Here is a 14440-nt window from a genome sequence, read left to right as displayed (position 1 = left end):
TAGGTGGCACATATGTGGCGACCACCTGGCAGCAGCAACAAGGGCTGGGGGCAGGTAAAACAGCCCCGCACCCCCTCTGCCCTACCCGCAGCCATTGCACCTTCATGGCAGCCTGAGAGAGACCCCGAATCCCTCCCCTCCGACCTCACATGGGTGGGCAGACCCACGACAATGGACCTCACTCTATGATACAGGAGATGCTACCTCTAACACCCCCTGCACCTTCATGGCGGCCTGAGAGAGACCCCGAATCCCTCCCCTCCTACCTCACATGGGTGGGCAGACCCACGACAATGGCCCTCACTCTATGATACAGGAGATGCTACTTCTAACACCCCCTCTCAGCTCTTGGATCATGGATCAACCTCATGGAGCTGGACTGAGCACCAAGCAACTGCTGTGACAAGTGCTTGGTAAACAGGTCCGTTTTGTTGTCCTCCGTCGTAGAGAAGATGAGCATGATCACATATCGAGCACCTTCTCCTGGACATAGTGCTACTGTATCTCAATATGCTTCGTCCTCGCATAGAACACTGGATTACGAGCAAGTGCTATAAAGCTTGGGTTGTCACTATGGATGATGGTTGTGGGAACCCAATCTCTCCAGGCAATCTACGAAGCCATACTGCCTTACATATAGCGGAGCATGCGGACCGGTACTCAGCCTTGGTGGAAGACAAGCATAGTTGGCCCAAAATGCGTTTCGGCAGCCCCGAAACATACTACACGTTTCAAAACTGAAACTCGCAGAGCACCTTAAAAACCCCCAAATCGTCAAAACCCCCCCCCAAACGTTTGGAGTCCAAAGCTACATAGAGCTTTTAAACCCCCCAGAATCCTTCTTTCCACACATGCATTCCATTTGTAGTTGTGAAATCCAGTCCTAAGTATTTATATGAGTTGACTGTTTCTAGGTGCTCCCCTCCTAATGTGACATCCACTTGTTTGCTGCGTGTCCCGATGACCATCATGTTTGTCTTATCTATATTAACCTTCATCCCCGAGTGTTTGCAGGTTCTCCTTATTCTTTGTGAAGAATACTACATCATCTACGTAGATAAGCATTAATAAAGCGTCCCCTGCAATCTGAACCCGTTCCTTGCTGTGTATCCTCATCGAATCTTCCAACTTATCGATAAAAAGACCGAAGAGTGTCTGTGAGAGGGGGCAGCCTTGTTTAACCTCTATGTCACTTCTTGTTACAGCTTTCCCCTTGGAGCTTGACCCATCTACTAGCGGCTGTGATAACTCAGCTAGTACCTTTTCATAGAGTCGGCTTCTCTGAGTTTTTGAGGAATGTTGAGCTTTCCAATCTTTCCCATAACTTCATATGTGGCACTATGTCGAAGGCTTTCTTGAAATCTATGAGACAGCAGTAGACAGCCTCTTTCCTCCCTTTGAGTTCTTCTGTTGTAGCCCTTATTGCAACCGGATGATCAACCATTGAGTGTTTGGGACGAAACTCTGCCTGGGATGGTGCCCTCACTTCTTGTTCCTCCACCCATTTGCCGATCTCCTACTCAAGGTTAGTGCCATATAGCTTTGCTGTTAGGTTGCTTACCATGATTGTCCGATAATTCTTTGCCATCTTGCTATCTCCCCCTTTAAAGATCGGTACAATTGTACTTATCTGCCAGTCTGACGGAAATCCTTCTTTTAGAGCCATATTCATAAGCCTTGTGAATATCTTCTTTGTTTTCTCATCTCCCCATGTTTGCATCTCTGCTGCCTAGCCCTTGTGTGTCTGGAGCTTTTCCATTGGATAGCTATTTTCAAGCCATTTTCCATGTCCTCCTCTGACATCTTTGGAAGACCGAAGGGACTATAATAAGATCAAAGAAAAACTAGATACAATAAAAGCTATGGGAACGGGCCACTAAAGCCAACATCCACACCCAAGGCTCATGTGTGAGACGAGATTATAACTAGAGAGATTCACCGCGCTATTGTTGGGGAGTACTCACAAGATAAAAATAGGAGGAAGGTCCCCGTGTGGGCTGTCCGTCCAATCAGCTGACCTCTCCCCAAGTCACACAGTATGGAGATGATGTTTGCAGTTCTCATGAGTCAATGCGAGGGCAAGTCTATCGTGTCATGCTCTCTGGGTCCGGATTGCATCATGCCCCTTGCTGGCTCTAGCACGAGTCATCAGAGAAGAATTTTGTGAATTATCCTCTGGCTGGACTCCGATGAGCTTTCTTGGTCTCACCTGTGCCCTTGAAGGAGTCGGTCTCTGTGTCGTTAGGCCTCGAGAAAAAATTCACCACCTATCTCCAATAAGGATGGGCCTAGAAATCATCGAGTGATCCAAAACCAATCTTGAATAGACAATGATGATGTCTACGGATCTCTTAGTACATAGGTGATATTAATGTGAATTTCTTTGTCTCAATCTCCTGCATGTCGCATAGAGTGCAGATCCATCTCTCACGTGGGGTGCCCTTCGCTCATCCTGTTTCAATCTGTAACCGGTGAGAGGATGCTCGGAACTGTCTAATTGAAATCCTCAATGCATGTGGGAGACGGATTTGAGTATAGCTGGAGGGATTGATAAAATGCTCCTTCGAGATCTGCAAGCAGTGATCTCTGTAGAACTGAGTTTTACTAAAGACTCATGGGGTACTAGGTAAGCCCTGTACGTGTGGAACTATAGGAGGTCCTCTCTAATGACCTGGTCCACCTCATGATAGGTGAGCAGAGTGGATGCGGCCTTATTGAAGCAGTGGTAGTCTGTCCATATGGAGTGCCAGGCTTGTAAACCATCTGTGTGTCCGAGTGTACCAACTCCTTTGATCCCTCTTTGCCTCTAGTGCCATAGATGAGGTCAAGGCCAGCCATGGTAGCCTATATTGTCTGTACTGCTGTGGCAGCCCACGGCTGCACTTCATACTGCTGTCCCATGGCTTGCTCCTGGTAGTCCGGACCCCTTGTGGCTGTCCTAGGGTTAGCTAGATGTGCATGAGCTGAGAGAATGCTTGCAACAGGTTCTGGCTTCCATGCCATTAATCTATGAATTCAAAATACATTTGTCAATACGTACAAGTCAAACTAAGGAGAATAATTTAATATGTCAGCATTTGTGAAAGTAATATTTATGATGTGATGTATATGGCCATGGAAAATTCTGTTTGAAGTGCATGTATACTGTTTGTGTATGGAATTGATACTGTGCTGATTTGAAGAATAAGTAAACCTGCAATGAGTGAGAGATTGCTCAATTGGATGTGCTTGCAGATTTTACAGAGTGATATCAAAGGAAAAAGTGATCAACATATCTAAAATACCCTAATTAAAAAAAAATAGAAAGAGGCAACACAAAGGAGGCATAAAGGGCCTAGCATCTCCCATTGTGATTTTGGTTGGGTCAGTCAAATTTTATGCTTTCGTTGTAAGAACCCTCCTTTCCTAGCCCTCGAAGGGGGTCAATGTCCATGTATATGTCTTTTTCATGAATATATTTTGCGAAAGCATGCTTGTGCATGAGTGGAGGCTGAATACTGATTGGGACTGAACTCTTGAGGAGCACAAGTATGCGTACCAAAATGAGTAGCCAAGCTCTTCCATTGGAGAAGAGGAGGGATGAGGAACAAGGAAAAAAATTAGGGCCAAATATTAGCTCAATGGCGAATCTAGAGGCTTCTCCAACTTGCCTGGGCTAGTATTTATAGCTTCAAATTTTTGGAAATTTAGGTGGCAATAGTCGTGGCTGACATCTTTGGTTTCACGTTATAATTTGGATGACTGCGAGAAACACCTTATAGTATCTTGACTGAGTGATTGCTCACCCCTTTTCATGTCTAGTCTTTGTGTTACTCTGGGGAAATATATTTACCGTGATTATTGATTCTGGTTTCTGTGACTGTGCTCAAAACTGATGTGATGGAGGTTTTGGTAGGAGAAATTGGCCTTTTGAATTGGTTGTAGATTGGTCTTTGAATTGTTTTGCTGAGCCTTGCTAAGTGTATGGTTCCTTTGCAGCATGCTGCTCGCTATCTTGCTGATCAGGATTGGGTCAAGGGTGACACATTAAAGACCATTGAGAATACAGCTGTAAGTTTGATATTTTTAGATATTCTCATGTTAGAATCTGGGAATTAAATCCAGCATACAGCAATTAAAGGGCTCATTAGATTGCATGTGGTGTTTTGCATCTTCAATACCAACCGCGATTTGGAAGCTTCTTGCAGATCCCAATCATCATGCTTGTAGCACACGTCCCGTCTCAGCTTTGCAACTTTACAGATAGCGGGGACTTTGGAAATCATCTGAAGCTACAATCAAAGTACACTAATATGATGCAAAGGCACGTTTTTATCGATGCAAATGGGAAAAGTGTAGCAAATTTTGGGATGGACAGTCTATTTATTTCTTCAGCACAGGCAAGCTTGAATGAGGATAGAAAGGGGCCATGGGGGGGCAAAGCAGATCGGGAATTCATTCGATTGGATATTAGCTTCGAAGCTCCCTCACACACAGGCCTTCGAACGGCTGAACTGGTAAGATCAAATAATTATACATTTTCGTCAAGCTTCTCCTCTTCTTTTGGGTGAATAAAGGTGGACTGTGGATTAACTGGGTATGTACTCCCAGGTTCGAGAGTTGACTGCACAGTTTCCTGCCATAACTCCTCTAGCATTAGTGTTAAAGCAATTCCTGACAGACCGGAGTTTGGACCATCCTTATACTGGTGGACTGAGTTCATATTGTTTGGTATGTCTCTTTTGTGTGCTTATTTTACCTTGAAAATGTTTTTGTAAACTATTTGTGAGATTTGAAACAGTTGGAAGGACTATTTCACACACGGTTGTCTTCCATGATTTCGTAGCATTCCATTGGATGTTTTATTATTGTTATTTGCTTCTCTTTTGTTTTTTGGCTCAAGAATATACTCTTAAGAGACCAGGTAGGGAAATTTGTGATCTTGTGCGTGGGGACTGCTTAGTCCATAGGTATTGCGTGCAGTTCTTAGAAAAAGCTTTAATGTGCAGTCTAAGCTTTAATGTGCAGGACTTCTCTGTCTGAAGCTCAGTGTGCACTGTCAATCCAATTACAATCCTCAGAATTTACGGGTTTATTTGTTACTCCAATTCATTTTCATGTGTCAGTAGATTGCAGGGAAAACCTGGATCAGTACTGGCAAAGTGCTAGAGGACAAAACTTGCTCCTTGATCCTTACAAGGATCGGCCTTGAAAGCTTGAAATCTTGATGCAACTGTGGGGAGGGGCCAGTTTGTTGTCAGTACTTAGCATATTGCAAGGGTCTTAGTGCACCCTTGCACCAGCCCATGATGGCTTGTACTCGGATAGACTTTAGATGTATTTTTTGTCTCATAGGCCTGTGAGCTTTTGAAGACGATAGTATATCTTTTTTTTTTCCCTTTTCTCTTTCTCTTTCTCTTTCTTTATTTCTCTTGGATTCCTCAGTCTTCGAGAAGTTATTTTTCTGGCCTTTTTGTTCTTTCACTACATGGCTGCCTACTTACTACCAATATGAGCTTGATCATTTACTAGATCACATCTATGGTCGCTATCTTGCCACTCTCCCTAGGGCACATAGATGAACAACCAAACATAGATGCTAAAGCTCATCTCCTTAGTAGCTCCTTAGTACCTCCATTTACATTGCAACACAACACTTCTTCCCCAATAACACTGGAAAGCCACCTTTAGGGTCTGTCCCCCAGAATAGTTGGTAGGATGACGAGTGCAAAGCGCTTATGCATCGCTTGCACTTTGAGACAAATCAAGGACACCCTGACCAAGGATAGATTGGGAAAGAGTATCAATGTCTGGTATGATGGAAGAAACAGCAGTTTCTTGTCTGCCATGAACAAACTCCAGAGAATTTCAGATGAAGCTGTACAAAAGATTACCATTTCCTATCAAGGATCCCAGTCTTTTGGAAAGCTTACATGGACATGCTCTATGATGTTCCTAATCAGCCCTTACCTGATCTAGAGGATATTCCCTGTCCCACTACGTCCATGCTTTTCACCACTGCCCACCTGAATGAGGCCATTAAGAAGCTACAGAATGGCAAAGCCAAGGATCAGGAGGGTCTCCAAGCATGAGTGGAAAATACATGCTTCGATCTTAGGCAAGGTGTTTAACATAGCTTTTGGCGAAGGCTTCCCACTTGCTGGACCACAAACACCATCATACCCATTCACGAAGCAGGGGATCCCATGGTTAGAGGGGATTGCCATCAAACGGCCAAGTGTATGGGTTAGCTCTTGAGATACACATCACCGAGCATTTTGATGAGCTACCAATGTTTGTAGGTAAGGTGTTTAACATAGCTTTCTGCAAAGGCTTCCCCTTGCTGGACCACAAACACCATCATACCCATTCACAAAGCAGAGGATCCCATGGTTAGAGGGGAGTGCCAATCTATCAAATGGCCAAGTGTATGGGTTAGCTCTTGAGATACACATCACCGAGCATTTTGATGAGCTACCAATGTCTGTATGTCGGTGTGAATGTTTCCTAGCCATGGTTTAGGAGTTCTGCTTGAAGGCCATCATGATCTTTGTCTTTACCATTTGAAGCTTCTTAATGGCATTCTTTAGCCTGAGGTAGTGAAGACAGTGGAGCTGTTGGACGAGGAATGTCTGAGATGTCTGCTGGCTGGGGCTGGTTGGAGACATCATATAATGTAGCTGCATAGTTCTTCCAAAGGATGAGGTCTTGGATGGGACATGGTGATTTTTTCTTTAAGAGTTTCATCCAAAGCTCTTTGGAATTGCTACTATAGAGGATATTCAAGAATTCTTGCTCGAGCTTGGCGAGAAACTGTTGTTTCTTACATTACACTAAGCGTCAATACTTCTTCCCTGTTATTCCTTGTGTGGGTGCCCTTCTTTGGTCTCAGACTGCCAGCATCGTTTAAGCACTTTGCACTCCATCATACAAGCTATTTTTAGGAACAGATCTTTCCTTTGGCTTCCCTGTGGACCTAGTTATGAAGGGAAATGAGTGTTAGGCTGCTGTGGATGGGGTGAGTAAGGAGTTGGGCATCGGCATCGAGAGTGGTCTGGCTGTTTAGGTCCTCTAAGAGAGTCGCGAGGTAGCTTTCATATATGTGATCTAGGGAATTGTAATATATGGAAGGGGCAGGAGATGGTTTATGTGGGATGGGCTGGGGTAAGGATAGGTGGAAGGAGATATTAGAGTGGTTAGCCCCTGGTGAAACCGGCCTTCAGGAAACTAAAGGGCAGTGAACCTCTGCTAAACTGTCAAATGCCTCAAATATAGCCACCATGCATCACACCAAACACTTCCTTTACTTAAATTTACTTAGAAATAAACTGAATAACAACAGTGTGGAGGCTAGAATGCCCTGCTCAATGAAAATAGTACACAAGGCGCCCACTGGCCCCAAATGCCTTGTTGTCCCTTTTGGTATTTATTTAATTTTTCTGAATGGAAAATGCTTTACACCAGGGGGCTCACCCCCGCACTGTTCCTCTTGCAATTCCTCTGACTATCTTCTGGGCATCTATTCCATAGTGCACCTCTAGGATCCAGCTGGCAAGGCAATCTTAGGCATTCACTTCTGACTTGACCCAACTGAAAGTATCAAAGCATCCAAACCAACATGCAAACTGTGCTTAAAGTAGCCTTAAGGCGTTCACATGCATCGACACTGTCCTCTGGTCTTTCCCAGGCACACCCTTGCTTCTGAGTGCCTGCTTGAGCCTGTGGGAACCAGAAAGGACTCCAAACACAGGAAAAGTACCGCAAATATCTTTTAATCGAGAAAAAGGCAATCAAAAAGAAGACAGAAACCAAATACCCGCTGTCTGTGGCAGAGGGGTGAGCTCAGTCATCGCACCTATCCCCTATCTAGGCTTCTAGCAGGGTGCAGGAGTCTTCCAGCTTCGAGGAAAAGAGAGAATGAACATATAGAAGGTGGAAGGAAGGCAAGAAAAGAGCTGTAGAGGCTAGGGTCCACAGAGATTTGCCCCGAATTGCAAGGAAAATCCGTATGGATGGATAATCTACCTCGGGATCTGTGCCACTGTTGCAATCACCTCAGAATCTGCGCCTAAATGCCTGTACAAACAGCTTGTACTGGTCCGTATAGTTCATACAGCTGTACGGCTGCTGTAAATGCAGCAAATGTTGCAGTAAATGCGTGAAAACAGCTGCAAGCACCTTGATTTGGGTGCTAGATCAGAGCAGGTGGAGCTAGACAGGTCGCAGGTGATGCAGGTGCATTGGGAAGCGTGCCAGCAGGTGCAGATCAGCCAGAATGCATGGAAATGAGCAAGAAAACATGGAAAACTGTGAAGTTGGTGTGTAAATCTGCTCCAGAGTCCTTCTGCAGGCTCTAGGATGCTCCAGGATGGTAAGGGAGAGAGATGGTAGGTGGTAGGAGCACATGCATGTGCATGCATGACAAATGGCCCTTCATTAAAGTCCTAACCCACCTGACCAAGGACAACATCGATTGAGGCATCCCCTGATCTTTGAACACATGAGACATAAAAAGTTTCGCCATTTGGTCTGCTGTAATCTTCTTCCTTACGGGAATAAAGTGGGCGTGCTTGCTGAATCTGCAAATAATGGTCCATATCCCATTATGTCCCGATGATGTACGTGGAATATCGAAGATGAAGTCCATGGCAATGCTGGTATGAGTGGGTGGACTGTGAGACAGGAAATCTGTGATGTGAAAGCAGGAGATCCAATGGCATAATTGATGATGCTATGGCAATGGCAGATAGGTGGACATGTGTGTACCCTTTGGAGAGCCTGGCGTACTCTGATGTATTGAGGGGACAGTAGCATGCTGCAATGTATACATCTCGGGTGGAAGGTCTCCAGAGAGAGAGAAGGGTTATTGCCGTAGTTGTTTTAGCATCGCAACTAGCACGGTGGTAGTACAGGATAAGTGGTCTCTCAAGTTTCCTTTCTACACACTTCAGATTTATTAGTGGGAAAAAACTTCAGCTGCCGGAATGCTCTGTAAACGTAAATCTCGCAGGACGAAATGGCTTAGCATCATGGATACTGAGATTATATGTTCAGATCGCATGATGCTTGAGCCATGGTGAGGGCTTTTAAACAACCATGTCCTAATTCGTCAGCAGGTATCATAACACTTTCAAGGGAAAATTACCTTGACAGCATACTATGCTACTGTACCTTAGTTTTTTTAAGGTTCTGTAGGCACCCTTTTGAAATGTAAATAAGATTACTTGTATTTTTGATTAAGTTCGTGTTTAGGATGAAACACTTGTATTCGAAATTGCTTAGGAAAACTTATGGAATGCAGCACCTGATTCTTTGTCTACAAACCATAAAGGTGCTTAAAATTTCAGTTGGGGTTTCATAGGTGTGAATGCTTTGGTACATTGGAACAGATCCAATGTGCTGATAAATTTACCTTCTTATCCAGTTGTTTGCTTAATGTTGCATCATCAGGTATTACTTATCACAAGGTTTTTGCAGCATCAGCAACATTTAGGATGGCCTTTTCAACAGGTAATTTTATATTTCATGATTATATTGGACATCACAAATGCACCAAACAGATCGTTTTAATCGTTTTTTAAAGATTAGTTGGTATTAAGTTTGCTGAGGTCAATTTATTTCCATGCTTTGTGTGATGTGTACAGAATCTTGGGAGCTTGTTGATTGACTTTCTACATTTTTTCGGGTATTTATTTATGCTGCTTCTCTCTTGTGACACCTCTATACCGTCACTGATATTTTAGAGACTTGCATCTGATGTTGCCATTTGATCTCTTCACTAAGAAATAGTGCTGGAAGAATATTTCATACTCACCTCACTTCACATAACTACATGGGCAGCAAAGGGCTTTGGGACTCTATTGCATCTGTATGAATGAAGAGTTGGGAATTGCAAGCAAGGGTATATGTATAAGATTGTCTTATATATCATGCATTGTTCTTATTCATGTAATGGGATATTGTGGTAAAGAATTTTGCATCCTATATGGTTTAGATTTTCAATGTAACGACTAAGATTGTAGAATGAGCTTTGCATATTTTACCATATCGTGCAACTTCACTAGGCAGGATTACTCAACACAAATAACAATTGCTGAATTCAATGCATTGGATATAATCCCTTCCTGTTCTCAAATAAGCGTTAGATCTTTTACTGCTTTTCTTGTGCATTCATTTTATGTGTCCACATTATATCATGTCCACCGTTTCATGTAATATGCAGAGACTCAGTTTGCTTTCCTATGCATGCCCACGTCTATGTATTCACTCGCAATAGACTCACAAATGTAATCCATAAAGCATCAAATCACGAGAGTGACCATACACTCATGTGTTGCAAAATCCCCCCCCCCCCCCCCCCCCTTCTCTCCCTCTCCTAAAGAGGGTGCTTGACTTTGCTGCTTTTGAATTGAATGACTGCTTGGCACGTCTCCAAGTTTCCTCACAACGTTTTTGCCTACGGCTTCCCCTTATGGCCTGCTATACCCTATTCGAGGTCCTCATAGTGGCTGCCATTGAGTGCACCTGTATGCTGTGCCTTTTGGGTCCACCCTGTTGCTGCTTGCATGGCTGCTACCTTTAAAGCATTGAAATCCCCCAGTAGGAGGGTGTCTCCCTGTCTGGAGAACTCCATGATGTCATCCTAAATCATCTCATATGGGCTTTGTCCGTCTGTAGTGATGTCTCATGCAGAGGATGACGTGTCTGGAGGGAAGTAACACACTGCAATGAAGATGGGTCGAGCATCTGGAAGCGGAACGCGTATCCACATGTGTCGTGCATGCTCCTCTCTCCGGACCACAGATATGAGTGGTCTCAAGTATGACTTGAAAAGGACAGCCACCCCCCCGGAGCCTCGCCTCCGCTATCTCTCCTCAACTCCCTCCTGTTACTGGGGGCAGCCCTCTCTCTAGGCTCTCATGTGTCAAACTAGTAGTCTTGAAGGACATCACAAAACTACATCAACTACATCTTGCAAAATAGTCATGAACACATACTAGAACACCGTTGTTCCCCAATTTGCTCTATAGCAAAAACTGATAATATTAACCTGCACTATGACATGACTGACTTGATGCTGAAATTTCCTCATGTTGAGGATTGATCCGCTGATCACAAGTGAAAACTGAATCCAAGAATGATGCAAATGGCATAAATCTTTGGAATCTGATGGAGATGGAAGAGTCTCATGTTGAGGACTGATCTGCTGATCACCAGTGGTGGGGAAAACTAAAACCACGAATGATGCAATATGGCACAAATCTCCGGAGTTTCATGGACATGGAAGAGCCTCATGCTGGGGGGTTTCACTTGCAAATCTATTGCAAAACTAGATATTAGATCCAAACAATCATTACCATCGATCAATCATTACCATCGATCAAATAATTGATATCAAGAGAGTTGTTTTCAATGTGGATGGAACAAGCTACTTCAGAGCACACGAGTTTGTGTTGATTTTTGTCACAAACTTAGTACCTCTTGTGACTTGATTTGTTATGTTCTGTATAGTCATATGTTGCTATATCCCTACAAGATGAACATGTGCAACCATGACATTAGTTATTTTCTTTGGTGGCAAAGACGCCTAAAAGTTGGAAAAGACATAGTTACATGGGATCATTTTGAGCAATGCTTTGTAAGCAGTTTGTGTCTGTCAATGCGGACTTCGAAGCACACTCAAAACTCCGACAGTTGGAGCAAACTGCCTCCCTGTCTACCTACATCTCCCAGTTCACCACTTTGGTATTGGAGATCGATGGCGTAACTGAAGGTGATAGGTTGCATGCCTTCATCTCAGGCCTCAATCTCGTGTGATCTCCTTAAGACCAACCTCTCCATTTCACAGAGGATGCATTGGGCAGCTCCAACGGTTGGTACGGAACTTCCTCTGGGCCGGTTCAGACGGCACGAGGAACACTAGGGCCCGAGTAGCTTGGTAGACGGTGGTCATGCCGCAGGCACTGGGAGGCTTGGGTATCATTGATCCGGAGATGCAGAGCAGAGCCCTTCTGGGCAAGTTGGTGGTTTGTGGCCTCGCCCCAGGTGCCAAGCCTTGGCAGCTCCTCTTACAGAGAGGGCTTCTGAGGAACACCCCACACACTGGAGGACAGTGGCAATCTTCACATAGATGGATCTTCTCAGAGGCCCCCCTTACGGGGAAGGGCTCCCCCCTGATGAGGAGTCTTCACAGGGTTTGGCAGAGACTAGCAGGGGGTCTCATCCGTGCTCCGCCCAGATGCAGAGAGGAGTTTGAGCGTCAGCCCCTTATGTGGCACCCAGAGGTCAGAGATTAGGAGGGACGTATGCTTGGGCAGCGGACTCACATTGGTCGCGCACAGTGGGACAGTGGACCAGTAGGGTCCTTTGGTCGCTGGAGCAGACTACCTATGGAGGCAGAGACGAGGCTTGACGCCCTAGCGCATCTGAGAGGGGTAGGGCAGAGGATGGGCAAGATCGACTTAGCCAGTCCTAAGTCCTGGTGGGAAGGACTTCACATTTGGAGAGACAGCAGATGGCTGGGGCAGTTTTCTCGTACTGGTGTTCCCTTGAGGATTTTGATGCAGCGTGACAGCACAGACCTCGGCTTCTTCCGTGTAGGACCTGGAGGCCTACTTTAGCCCCTCATTGGGAGTGACCCTGAGATGGATGGGAGTCTTGATGGGATACACTGGCAGATGATCAGAGTGGTAGGATGCTTGGGGAAGGAGTGGCACATTGATCCTCCTAGTATCTCAGAGCAGGACGCCTCTAGATGGCGCCTCTGGCTATGGGAGGGTAGACCCCTGAGGGAGGTCCAGTGGGACCCTGGGGAGTGGTTCTGGCCCTCCAGGGGCGGCCTTGTTGAGACGATAGATGAGGTGCCTTTCTTTTCCTACACCACACGGATTGGCAGGAGACTTCAGATGGACTCGTCGAGATGGACCCCCTCGAGGGAGAGACACTGGGAGACCCAGAGAGTGCCCTGGGATGTTCGCTCCAGGTTTTGGATGCGGTTGTGGTCCAGCTTGCGACCGAGGAAGATTTCTTACTTCTTCTGGCTGGCAGCCCACGAAGGCTTGCCCATCGGCCCGTGGTTGGAGCAGATGCGAGTGGAGGGGCAGTGCCATTGCTGCTCAGATGGTGTCCTGGAGACTATCCCACACTGCCTATGGAGCTGTTGTAGCGCAGCGAGGATCTGGATGAGAGCCCTCAGGATCATGACATGCATGCAGAGCCTTCACAGAGACTACACCTGGGGGATGGTGGCTTGGTTGACAGAGGGAGGACACACGTTCCAGATTGATGAGATCTCCCCAGCCTATCGGATACAGGGTCAGAGCATTCAGAGGATTGCACTCCACGAGGCAGCCCCCCCTGCCCTAGCTCCTCCTTCCCCTAGGGAAGACAGTGTTTGGGAGGTGGTAGCCAGCATCACGGCTTGGAACATTTGGGTGGCTCGTTGCAGTCTCGTGATGGGAGAGCACCCGGTTCCACCCTCGGCTACCTTGGTTGCCATCTGGCAGGATATCATTTACACTCTACGGTCCACCTGGGAGCGTGGGACTCCAGGCTCCAGGGCGACTATTGAGAGGCGTGCTCGTTTCTGCAAGGCTTGGCTTGCAGGTGTTTTCTACATTTTCACTCTGCGAGGGATTCACTGGCTGTATAGTCCCCCCACTTGGCTGTTAGCCCCAGTTCCCAAGATCCCCTAGGCAGTGAGCTGGGCTTCTCTGGAACAGGCCGCTTTTTCTTTCAGCCTTTTTCGGTTTTTTTCATACTCAGCACCTTCGGGGCTGTTGTCTTGTATGAAATCTTTCAAGCATTAATAGAAGGTTCCTTTCTTTGGAAAAAAAGAAAAAGAAACCTACCTCTCCACTATATCAGATGTGGTCACTCACTGACTTTCAAGTCTCCTTCAAACGAGGCTATTGTAGCCAACACTTCTTGTTCTCAGGATACCAACATATGCAAACAAGGTTTAGCAATGAAGATTCTGGACCAAATCAAGATTCCAACAAGTTTTGCAAGCCTTATTCTTTGAGCAAAATATTATGTTTTTAAAAGACATGAGGTGATAACTTGAAGTTTCGATTGCAACTGGTTCACAACCTGTACAGTGGAAAAGCCAAAAAAATGAGATCCTTTGACTTAATGAGGCCCTAGATGATTAATCCTTTAGTAGGGATGTGCAATCTACCTCCTTTTTGTGGCCGTAGCCCGCCTTCACCTTTGCAAGCCCTGAAGCTTTGCTTGCTAGCTAGGTTTTTGTGATCTTTTCTGCAATCCACACTGAAAATTCTTTCAACTTGTTGGGTTGTCGAAGAATCCGTGTTCTTTTCTTTCTTGTGCTGGTTGAGCTCCTTCTTGACCAATGTCAAAATTTGCATATTCCCGATCAATTCCTGGTAGAGCTTTGCTGAGTTTTTTGAGGGTCTCACTCTTAGTACCTTCTACCATATTCTAGTTATCTGGTAGTCCT

The 14440-nt window shown here is 45.5% G+C and overlaps 1 pseudogene across 1 annotated transcript in view; it reads left to right on the top strand.

Annotated features, from left to right (window-relative positions):
* LOC147615459 (uncharacterized) overlaps positions 1-14440 on the top strand; it is a 55375-nt pseudogene that overhangs the window by 16242 nt on the left and 24693 nt on the right. Inside the window, exons 10-14 of the transcript XR_015262736.1 lie at positions 3979-4050; positions 4188-4496; positions 4591-4710; positions 9430-9489; positions 9624-9664. The product of XR_015262736.1 is annotated as an uncharacterized LOC147615459 (transcript). The remainder of the gene's footprint in view (positions 1-3978; positions 4051-4187; positions 4497-4590; positions 4711-9429; positions 9490-9623; positions 9665-14440) is intronic.

Source organism: Cibotium barometz, chromosome 40, assembly GCF_041138505.1.
Source record: "Cibotium barometz isolate CiBa-2024 chromosome 40, ASM4113850v1, whole genome shotgun sequence".
Taxonomy (NCBI): domain Eukaryota; kingdom Viridiplantae; phylum Streptophyta; class Polypodiopsida; order Cyatheales; family Cibotiaceae; genus Cibotium; species Cibotium barometz.
Note: the sequence above shows the minus strand (reverse complement) of the source record. Positions and strands in the feature narration are given on the sequence as shown.